The 12,374-nt window shown below is 37.9% G+C and overlaps 2 non-coding genes across 2 annotated transcripts; both read right to left on the reverse strand.

Moving 5' to 3' along the window:
- Positions 1 to 1,765: 1,765 nt before the first annotated feature.
- On the reverse strand, positions 1,766 to 1,872 carry LOC127116671 (small nucleolar RNA R71). The gene has a single exon (XR_007801474.1). It is a non-coding gene; the product is annotated as a small nucleolar RNA R71 (small nucleolar RNA).
- An 8,806-nt stretch (positions 1,873 to 10,678) lies between these two features.
- LOC127116045 (small nucleolar RNA R71) lies at positions 10,679 to 10,785 on the reverse strand. The gene has a single exon (XR_007801033.1). It is a non-coding gene; the product is annotated as a small nucleolar RNA R71 (small nucleolar RNA).
- Between the last annotated feature and the right edge of the window lie 1,589 nt (positions 10,786 to 12,374).

The following is a 12,374-nucleotide window of genomic DNA, read 5'->3' on the forward strand; positions in this document are numbered from 1 at the left end:
CTATTGTGTAACTTTCACTGGATCTAACCTTACGTTAGATCATAGTATTTTAATTCTTTGTTTCTATTTTCCTGTCTGCTCAAGAATTGTGAAGAACAAATCCAATCGGTTTGTGGTGGAGTGTTCAAACATCGAAGCTAGGGAACAACCAAGATTTCTATTAATTTTACAGGTTCATTAATTTATTGTTTTAACTAATATATGCTCTGTGCTGCTGTTTATCTATATTGTTTGTCCGATATGGCTGTATTTAAGCATAATAATTGTTTAGGCCTGTTTAGCATGTCCGGCTAATTAATTTAGATATCGGTATGTAAAGTAAGCGGAATAAAGGAATCAAAACTGAGTCGGTTTAAATTTATTTAAAAATATAGTCACTCTTTTTATGGTCTCAATTTACAGAGTTAATACTAAAGTTTTTGTACGAGAGTAAAAGACATAGAGAAGTTGAAATCAATAGAACGACAATTTGAGCTTTTAACTGGACAGTGTAAATTGGACATTAACTTTAAATCAGGGCGAAAGCCATTTTTAGAGTTAATTAAATTCTAATCATTTTCAAAAAGTATTTTCAAAGGTTAAATGTGAGGACGAGAGTTAAGCATTTAAGTTTAATCATATAATCTAAGTCAACATAGCGAGAGTTTGAGACGAGGGTGTTTAAACGGTTAGTATTTTAATAAAAAGAGTTTCTATAGATTCTATTGTTTTCAAAAAGTGATTTTAGTTTTAACTAAATAGTGAGAGCGTATGTTAAGGTAAAATCATAGTCTGATTCAACAGAGCGAGAGTTTGAGAAAAGACTTTTAATCAATAGTGTCTACTGAGAAGACTTATTTTAAAACTAAGAAACCAACGAAGATTTGATTCCCTAATTACGACGAACTACATACCGATATCCGCGTTATTTGATATTTAATTTAGATCCAATTTTAGTTCTACTTTTCCCCCTAATCATCAGAGTATCATCCGCCTTAGCTTTACGAAGTAACCCTAGAAAAACGGTATAGCGATTCATTAAGTCCCTGTGGGATCGATATCTTTTAAAACTACACAATTAGACTGTGCACTTGCAGTTAATACCCCAATAGACTCATAAAGTTGCGATCAAGTTTTTGGCGCCGTTGCTGGGGATTTTTATTTAGTCGATATCGTAACTCTTCTGTTACGCTGTAGAGACTAAGGCAATTTTTATTTTTCCTTTTGTCTTTCGTTGATTTGTATGCCACCCACTCGCTCACAAGGAGAACCGTATTACTTATGAATCAACGACGTTGAACGATATCTTCGAGTCTTACGACGAATTCGGGAGTATCGTGTTGCAAACAATCTTCCTCCAATCGAAATTCCTGATCTCAAAAATCTTCTTCCTTCGCCGATACCCGAGATGGCAGAACCAGCTCGTGCTCTTCGAGATTACGCTGCTCCATCGCAAGATGAGCCGCATTCGAGTATTGCTCCACCCGCAATCGAAGCAAACAACTTCGAACTTAAACCTTCACTGTTGCAGGCAGTGCAACAGAACCAATTTTCTGGAAATCCTACCGAGGATCCAAACCTTCATTTATCCGTATTTGTTCAATACGCTGATACTGTTAAAGCTAATGATGTCACTTCAGAGGCAATTCGACTTCGTCTCTTTCCTTTCTCGTTAAGAGATAAAGCTAGAAGATGGCTTCAGTCTTTTCCTTCCAACTCAGTCACCACATGGAATGAGTTAAAGAAAGTCTTTCTTGCCCGATATTTTCCTCCAAGCAAAACAGCTATGTTAAGAGCCCAGATAAATGGATTTAAGTAGTAAGATAACGAGTCTCTCTTCGAAGCATGGGAAAGATACAAAGACATGATGAGACTTTGCCCACACCATGGTTTAAAGGACTGGTTAGTAATTCACACCTTCTATAATGGTCTCTTGTACAACACAAGATTAACAATAGATGCCGCCGCAGGTGGTGCGTTTATGGATAAACCTTACGCTGACGCTTATCAACTTATTGAGAGCATGGCACAAAACCATTATCAGTGGGGAAGCGACCGAACAATGGTAGAAAAACCTCAAACGAAAACTGGCATGTACGAGATAAGTAGCCTTGATCATGTTAATGCAAAAGTGGAGGCTCTTGCCCAGAAAATTGAAAGTTTAAATGTATCAACTCCAGCCACCGTGGTTGCCGTAACTCAAAAATGCGAAGTCTGTGGAATTCAAGGTCACACTCCTACAGATTGTCAACTCCTAACAGGAATCCAAGCAGAGCAGGTGAACTATGCTCAAGGAAATCCTTACTCGCATACCTATAACTCAAACTGGAAGAACCATCCTAATTTTTCATATAAGAGTAACAACGCTTTATACGCACCAGGACAAGCTCCCAGTCAAGCCCCAGCTATGCCTCCTGGATATCAAAAGCCGACCACATCTACACCTAACAATAACGTTCCTAGAAAATCCAATTTGGAAATCATGATGGAGAACTTCATAGCTTCTCAACAGCAAACCAATAAAGAGTTCTTAAACCAGAATGTACACACTAACGAACAAATTAAACAACTAGCAAGTAAAGTAGATGCCCTGGCTACCCATAACAAAATGCTGGAAACACAAATCTCGCAAGTAGCTCAACAACAAGCGCCTACTGCTGCCCCAACTGGTACCGTTCCTGGACAGCCCCAACCAAATCCGAAAAGCCACGCTCATGCAATTATATTAAGAAGTGGAACAGAGGTGGAAGGACCGTCTGACCCAAGGATTGATAACCAAAACTCTAAAAAGTCAACTGAGGAAGAAAGTAAACCTAAGGAAAAGGAAGAGTGTAATAAGGAAATCGTAGAAAACAAAGAACCTTATGTACCTCCGCCGCCTTACAAACCACCTATCCCTTATCCTCAGAGGCTAATTAAAACCAAAGACGCGGGCTAATTTAAAAAATTTGTTGACCTACTGAAACAATTAAACGTCACCATTCCTTTTACAGAAGCTATTACACAGATGCCTTCATATGCTAATTTCTTAAAAGAAATTCTATCTAATAAAAGGAAACTTGAAGAGAGCGAAATCGTTACACTCACTGCTGAGTCTAGTGCAATAATCCAGAACATGCCTCCTAAACTTAAAGACCCTAGTAGTTTCTCTATACCTTGTCATATAGGAAAATTTATTATAGACAAAGCTTTATACAATTTAGGAGCCGATATTAGTGTTATGCCCTTGTCCATATGCGAGAGACTTGAAATGGGAGAATTAAGACCAACTAAAATATCTGTGCAATTAGCAGATCGTTCCGTTAGATATCCCGTAGGAATTCTTGAAAACGTTCCCGTGCGCATAGGTCAATTCTACATTCCCACCGATTTTATAATTATGGACATAAGAGAAGATGAAGTTACACCCATTATACTGGGAAGACCCTTCTTAGCAACCGCCGGTGCTATCATAGACGTAAAATGAGGACGACTCACTTTCGAAGTAGGAGAAGAGAAAATTGAGTTTATTCTTTCCAAATTTTTGAAAGCACCTGCAATAGAAGACACATGTTACTTCATGGATATCATCGATGAATGCATAAAAGAAACAGAATTAGAAAATGACGATTTTCCCGACTATCGTGTAGAAGACAGACTGAATCAATGTTTAGCAATAACATCAGATCCTACGCAATGCCTTAAGAAACCAACCCTCGACCTGAAAACACTTCCCAAAAATCTGAGATATGAATTCCTAGACTTAGAACTTGAACGACCCATAATAGTCAATGCAGACCTAGGAAAACTCGAAATCGAAAATCTCCTATATATCTTAAGAAAATATCCAACCGCACTAGGATACAACATCACCGATCTCAAAGGGATAAGTCCTTCTATTTGTATGCACCGCATCATGCTAGAAGAAGACTGTAAAACTTCTAGGGAACATCAGAGGAGACTAAACCCGATCCTGAGTGAGGTAGTGAAAAAGGAAGTAACGAAGTTATTAGAGGCAGGTATCATATATCCTATATCCGATAGCAAATGGGTTAGTCCTGTACACGTAGTACCAAAGAAAGGAGGTACAATAGTGATCGAAAATGAAAAAGGAAAAACTATAACCAAACGAATTGAATCGGGATGGAGAATGTGCATTGATTATAGAAAGCTAAACAAAGCAACCTGAAAAGATCATTTTCCTTTACCATTCATAGACCAGATGTTAGAACGATTAGCCAAGCATTCTCATTTCTGCTATCTAGACGGTTACTCAGGCTTCTTTCAAATACCAATTCATCCTGATGACCAAGAAAAAACAACGTTCACATGTCCTTTTGGTACCTTCGCTTATCGACGAATGCCGTTAGGCTTGTGCAATGCTCCTGCAACCTTCCAAAGGTGCATGATGGCAATATTCGCCGATTTTCTCGAAAACATCATGGAAGTCTTTATGGATGACTTTTCCGTATGCAGACAAAGTTTTGAAGAATGCCTTGAAAACCTAGAAAGAGTTCTAGAATGACGTGTAAAAGTAAACCTAGTACTTAATTGGGAAAAATGTCACTTTATGGTACAAGAAGGAATTGTTTTAGGACACATCATATCAAATAGAGGAATTGAAGTAGACAAAGCAAAAATAGAAGTAATCGAAAACCTTCAACCTCCGAAAACTGTGAGAGAAATACGAAGCTTCTTAGGAGATGCCGGTTTTTACCGACGATTCATTAAAGATTTCTCTAAAATAACTAAACCTTTAACCGGACTATTAATGAAAAATGCTGAATTCATCTTCGACAATAAATGTTTAGAAGCATTTCAAACACTTAAACTAGCATTGATCTCCGCACCCATAATGCAGACCCCGGATTGGAATGAACCATTCGAAATAATGTGTGACGCAAGTGACTACGCCGTAGGCGCTGTTTTAGGACAACGAAAGGATAAAAAACTTCACGTCATATATTATGCGAGTAGAACTCTAGATGAAGCGCAAATGAATTACACCACGACCGAGAAAGAACTTTTAGCAGTAGTATTTGCACTAGATAAATTTCGTTCCTACTTGGTCGGAGCTAAAATAATAGTTTACACTGATCACGCTGCCATTAAGTACCTCTTAACAAAAAAGGACGCTAAACCTAGACTCCTAAGGTAGATTTTGTTGCTACAAGAATTTGATTTGGAAATCAAAGATAAAAATGGAACTGAAAACGTAGTAGCAGATCACCTCTCTAGACTTGAAAACCTGGAACCGGAAAGAACCTCTATCAATGATGATTTCTCATACGATAAACTTATAACTGATTTGGAAGAAAATAGAGCTGATGAACAGGTAGAGACCACCTTGGCTATATGCATTACACCATGGTACGCTGATTTCGTTAATTATTTAGCTGCCGGAGTGGTTCCACTTGATTTATCATACCAACAAAAGAAACGATTCTTCCATGACATAAAACATTATTATTGGACGACCCTTTACTTTTCAAAAGAGGCCCCGATGGTATTTTCCGTCGTTGTATACCTGAAGAAGAGGTAGAAAGTATAATCCAACATTGTCATTCCGCTCCTTATGGTGGACATGCAAGTACATCCAAAACCTGCTCAAAGATCCTACGAGCCGGTCTTTATTGGCCAAGCATATGGAAGAATGTACATACCGCTGTCAAGAAATGCGATAGGTGTCAACGCACAGGAAACATATCTAGACGTGACGAAATGCCACAAAAAGGCATTTTGGAAGTAGAAATTTTCGATGTGTGGGGAATAGATTTCATGGGACCTTTCCCACCTTCTTTTGGTAACAAGTACATACTCGTAGCAGTTGACTACATATCAAAATGGATTGAAGCTATAACTTCTCCAACAAACGACACCCGAGTAGTAATTAGACTCTTTAAAAATATAATCTTTCCAAGATTTGGTGTCCCAAGAATAGTCGTCAGTGACGGTGGATCGCATTTCATATCTAGGATACTCGAAAAATTATTGTTTAAGTATGGTGTAAAACATCGAGTAGCAACACCTTACCCCCTCAAACTAGTGGACAAGTGGAAGTGTCTAATAGAGAAATTAAACAGATATTGGAAAAAACAGTCACTACATCAAGAAAAGACTGGTCATCAAAATTACCTGAAGCTTTATGGGCTTATCGAACCGCTTACAAAACTCCCATAGGAACAACCCCATTTAAGCTTATTTATGGTAAAACTTGCCACCTCCCGGTAGAATTAGAACATAAGGCCTATTGGGCTATTAAAAATTTAAATTTAAACTATAAGGCCGCCAGTGAAAAGCGAATTCTTGATATAAACGAATTAGAGGAACTTAGACAAGACGCCTACGAAAATGCCAGAATCTACAAGGAAAGAACGAAAAAATGGCATGATAAACGTATATCAAGAAAAACTTTCAAACAAGGCGATATAGTCCTATTGTTTAACTCTAGACTTAAGTTATTCCCAGGAAAGCTACGATCTAGATGGTCAGGCCCTTTCCAAATCACCAATGTCTTTCCCAGTGGAGCTGTAGAAATTAAAGGAAAATCTATTGAACCATTTATCATAAACGCGCAGCGTCTAAAACATTATCATTATGCTGAGAACAATGAAGACTCGCAAGTCCTGCACTTTGACGTAATGTCTTCATAATTTATAGATTAACATTTAATAGTTTTATGTCGAGCTTGCGACATTAAACAAAGCGCTTCGTGGGAGACAACCCACAAAATTTTTATTTTTATTTCTTCTTTGATTATTCTTTTTTTGATTTTATTTAGTTTTCATTCTTCGTATCTTATGGTGAATAACCAAGCAGTCCCAAGCGTTGTTATGCCCAACATTTCCCTTATAGATGTCACTAACCCTCTCCGATTCATCTATGATCTGAATGCTCCCGAACCTACCGAGCCTACACAAGCAAACCCGCCCCCAATCGAGTTTGAGGAAATGGCGCACGACGATCAAGGTCCTGAACAACATTCGGTCCTACAAAATCCTTCTGATGATGTAACTGGTCCATCCTCCCGACGTCGTCGAAGAAGAAGGCTCGCAACAAATGATGGTATCATGGATGCTATTGAACATCAGGCCCAACGGCTTGATACCATGAAGGCGCAGAATCTATAAGTAATGCAACTTATGCGCCAGATGCAACAACAACAACAAGAGAGGAATGCAATAACCGACCAGCGGTTCACTGACTTACTCCACAGGTTTGATGACTTAGGCGTACGTCAACGTTCACCGGGTCCGAGAACAAGAGGCGGAAGGCAGAATTGAGTTTGGGTTCCATTTTCTTTTCCTTTTCTTTTCTTTTTTTTGAAACATTGGGGACAATATTCCATTTAAGTGTAGGAGGGAAAACTTTGTTTCAGTTATATTTATTTCCCTTTCAAGTATGTTATTTCCCTTCCATATAAAAAAAAAATATTAATAATAATAATTTATTTTAAGTCAAGTCCCTAGTGTGAAAATTTTGTATTATCTATTCCCCTCAATTTTCTTGAGCCATAACAAAAATTTAAGACTTAACACACTCGATAAGTATAAAGGTTGCTCATTTTATAAAACTTGAGTGAAATCAAGACAAAATTATTACCACCTCAACGCTCTAAAAACCTCAACATGTTAGATCAGGATAAATACCTATTATACCAATTCCTTGCACTTTTAGTCTTATAGTAACCCCGAGTAGTTTATACGAGAAGTCGGCACCATCTTGATAGCAAACTACGTGGAGAGCCGATGAATATAAGTGAATGATTCCCAAAACAACATAAAAAAATATATCAGGAAATGCACTAATTAAGTTAGGTGATCCTTACCAGATCATTTAATCCAAAGGTTGCGGACCCTACAAAAGCATAATATGAAAGATCCATTATGAGTTGGTTCAGCAGGTATCTGGTCCCCCGCAATTTGCAATGGACTAAATAACGAATTTATCCAACTTATGTACCAGAGCTTCTAGCTAAAAGGGGATCAGAATCACTAACCGGTTACTCCACTATGTGCGCGAAACGATAAAGGGCTTAATGTGATTTCGCTAGAATGAAAACGGGTGAAATAAGAGTAAAAGAACTAGGCTAGCTATAATAGCATGACTCGAACTAGTTTGCATAAGGCGGGGTTATCTGATGTTGTGACGGTAGTTGCTGATGTTAAGACTAAACTCAGGTTATTTCTAAATAAGATTTACTTGCAACCTAGTACGAATTGATGTGTGTTTTGAAATTTCATCTGGCTAATATTATAAATGGATTTATACATTATATCTTGCTTGAGGACATGCAAAAGTCTAAGTATGGGGGAGTTTGATAACATGAAATAATATCACATTTTTTGACTCGATTTAATTAAATTATATTATTATTTGATTCGATTTATTTTATATTATTCGATATTACTTGGTATTTTCCTTCTATTCATTTCTGGTAACATAAACTGAAGCATGTGTGAAAAGGAAAGAAAAGGGGTGCAAAAAGAAGAGTCTCTAGGAAAAGCATTTCACTAAAGCCCAGCCCACGCCAACTACAAGGGAAATGGCCTATGACGACCGCCACGCATAGTGTGACGAGCGTCACACCCCTTTGCTTAGTGTTACGAGCGTAACACATGGTGTGACGGACGTCACACCCCCACTCCTATTTTTCAGCCTTTGACGCGCCTACCAGAAGCGCTTCTCACCTATTTCTCCGCTGGACTCGTTGACGCTTTGAAAAACCTAATGAAGAGACTTTGGAAAAAACGGTTACTTTATGGAGGCATATAAATACACCTCAAGGGATCCAATTGAAGCTTTCCTCTCTTTTCCATATTTCCACGCCGTGCATTATTTTTTACAGCATTATATTTTTTCCTAGCATTCCATATTTTCTTCAGCAGTTTATTCCCTTAGCATTTTTACTTCCTTTTTCTTTGTTAGCTTAATTTTTTTGGCATTCAATTAAGTTTCTCACAATAGTTTCTACACCGGAAACTATTGTGTAACTTTCACTGGATCTAACCTTACGTTAGATCATAGTATTTTAATTCTTTGTTTTTATTTTCCTGTCTGCTCAAGAATTGTGAAGAACAAATCCAATCGGTTTGTGGTGGAGTGTTCAAACATCGAAGCTAGGGAACAACCAAGATTTCTATTAATTTTACAGGTTCATTAATTTATTGTTTTAACTAATATATGCTTTGTGCTGCTGTTTATCTATATTGTTTGTCCGATATGGCTGTATTTAAGCATAATAATTGTTTAGGCCTGTTTAGCATGTCCGGCTAATTAATTTAGATATCGGTATGTAAAGTAAGCGGAATAAAGGAATCAAAACTGAGTCGGTTTAAATTTATTTAAAAATATAGTCACTCTTTTTATGGTCTCAATTTACAGAGTTAATACTAAAGTTTTTGTACGAGAGTAAAAGACATAAAGAAGTTGAAATCAATAGAACGATAATTTGAGCTTTTAACTGGACAGTGTAAATTGGACATTAACTTTAAATCAGGGCGAAAGCAATTTTTAGAGTTAATTAAATTCTAATCATTTTCAAAAAGTATTTTCAAAGGTTAAATGTGAGGACGAGAGTTAAGCATTTAAGTTTAATCATATAATCTAAGTCAACATAGCGAGATTTGAGACGAGGGTGTTTAAACCGTTAGTATTTTAATAAAAAGAGTTTCTATAGATTCTATTGTTTTCAAAAAGTGATTTTAGTGTTAACTAAATAGTGAGAGCGTATGTTAAGGTAAAATCATAGTCTAATTCAACAGAGCGAGAGTTTGAGAAAAGACTTTTAATCAATAGTGTCTACTAAGAAGACTTATTTTAAAACTAAGAAACCAACGAAGATTTGATTCCCTAATTACGACGAACTACATACCGATATCCGTGTTATTTGATATTTAGTTCTACTTTTCATCAAAGTATCATCCGCCTTAGCTTTACGAAGTAACCCTAGAAAAACGGTATATCGATTCATTAAGTCCCTGTGGGATCGATATCTTTTAAAACTACGCGATTAGACTGTGCACTTGCAGTTAATACCCCAATAGACTCATAAAGTCGCGATCAAGTTTTTGGCGCCGTTGCCGGGGATTTTTATTTAGTCGATATCGTAACTCTTCTGTTACGTTGTAGAGACTAAGGCAATTTTTATTTTTCCTTTTGTCTTTTGTTGATTTGTATGCCACGCACTCGCTCACAAGGCGAACCGTATTACTTACGAATCAACGACGTTGAACGATATCTTCGAGTCTTACGACGAATTCGGGAGTATCGTGTTGCAAACAATCTTCCTCCAATCGAAATTCCTGATCTCAAAAATCTTCTTCCTTCGCCGATACCCGAGATGGCAGAACCAGCTCGTGCTCTTCTAGATTACGCTGCTCCATTACAAGATGAGCCACATTCGAGTATTGCTCCACCCGTAATCGAAGCAAACAACTTTGAACTTAAACCTTCATTGTTGCAGGCAGTGCAACAGAACCAATTTTCTGGAAATCCTACCGAGGATCCAAACCTTCATTTATCCGTATTTGTTCAATACGCTGATACTGTTAAAGCTAATGGTATCACTTCAAAGGCAATTCGACTTCGTCTCTTTCCTTTCTCGTTAAGAGATAAAGCTAGAAGATGGCTTCAGTCTTTTCCTTCCAACTCAGTCACCACATGGAATGAGTTGAAGAAAGTCTTTCTTGCCCGATATTTTCCTCTAAGCAAAACAGCTATGTTAAGAGCCCAGATAAATGGATTTAAGCAGAAAGATAACGAGTCTCTCTTCGAAGCATGGGAAAGATACAAAGACATGATGAGACTTTGCCCACACCATGGTTTAGAGGACTGGTTAGTAATTCACACCTTCTATAATGGTCTCTTGTACAACACAAGATTAACAATAGACGTCGCCGCAGGTGGTGCGTTTATGGATAAACCTTACGCTGACGCTTATCAACTTATTGAGAGCATGGCACAAAACCATTTTCAGTGGGGAAGCGACCGAACAATGGTAGAAAAACCTCAAACGAAAACTGGCATGTACGAGATAAGTAGCCTTGATCATGTTAATGCAAAAGTGGAGGCTCTTGCCCAGAAAATTGAAAGTTTAAATGTATCACCTCCAGCCACCGTGGTTGCCGTAATTAAAAATTGCGAAGTCTGTGGAATTCAAGGTCACACTCCTACAGATTGTCAACTCCTAACAGGAATCCAAGTAGAGCAGGTGAACTATGCTCAAGGAAATCCTTACTCGCATACCTATAACTCAAACTGGAAGAACCATACTAATTTTTCATATAAGAGTAACAACGCTTTACACGCACCAGGACAAGCTCCCAGTCAAGCCCCAGCTATACCTCCTGGATATCAAAAGCCGACCCCATCTACGCCTAACAATAACGTTCCTAGAAAATCCAATTTGGAAATCATGATGGAGAACTTCATAGCTTCTCAACAGCAAACCAATAAAGAGTTCTTAAACCAGAATGTACACACTAACGAACAAATTAAACAACTAGCAAGTAAAGTAGATTCCCTGGCTACCCATAACAAAATGTTGGAAACACAAATCTCCCAAGTAGCTCAACAACAAGCGCCTACTGCTTCCCCAACTGGTACCTTTCCTGGACAGCCCCAACCAAATCCGAAAAGCCACGCTCATGCAATTATATTAAGAAGTGGAACAGAGGTGGAAGGACCGTCTGACCCAAGGATTGATAACCAAGACTCTAAAAAGTCAACTGAGGAAGAAAGTAAACCTAAGGAAAAGGAAGAGTGTAATAAGGAAATCGTAGAAAACAAAGAACCTTATGTACCTCCGCCACCTTACAAACCACCTATCCCTTATCCTCAGAGGCTAATTAAAACCAAAGACGCGGGCCAATTTAAAAAATTTGTTGACCTACTGAAACAATTAAACGTCACCATTCCTTTTACAGAAGCTATTACACAGATGCCTTCATATGCTAATTTCTTAAAAGAAATTCTATCTAATAAAAGGAAACTTGAAGAGAGCGAAACCGTTACACTCACTGCTGAGTGTAGCGCAATAATCCAGAACATGCCTCCTAAACTTAAAGACCCTGGTAGTTTCTCTATACCCTGTCGTATAGGAAAATTTGTTATAGACAAAGCTTTATGCAATTTAGGAGCCGGTATTAGTGTTATGCCCTTGTCCATATGCGAGAGATCTGAAATGGGAGAATTAAGACCAACTAAAATGTTTGTGCAATTAGCATATCGTTCCGTTAGATATCCCGTAGGAATTCTTTAAAACGTTCCCGTGCGCATAGGTCAATTCTACATTCCCACCGATTTTATAATTATGGACATAAGAGAAGATGAAGTTACACCCATTATACTGGGAAGACCCTTCTTAGCAACCGCCGGTGCTATCATAGACGTAAAACGAGGACGACTCACTTTCG

Source organism: Lathyrus oleraceus, chromosome 1 (genome assembly GCF_024323335.1).
Source record: "Lathyrus oleraceus cultivar Zhongwan6 chromosome 1, CAAS_Psat_ZW6_1.0, whole genome shotgun sequence".
In the NCBI taxonomy this organism is placed as follows: Eukaryota; Viridiplantae; Streptophyta; class Magnoliopsida; order Fabales; family Fabaceae; genus Lathyrus; species Lathyrus oleraceus.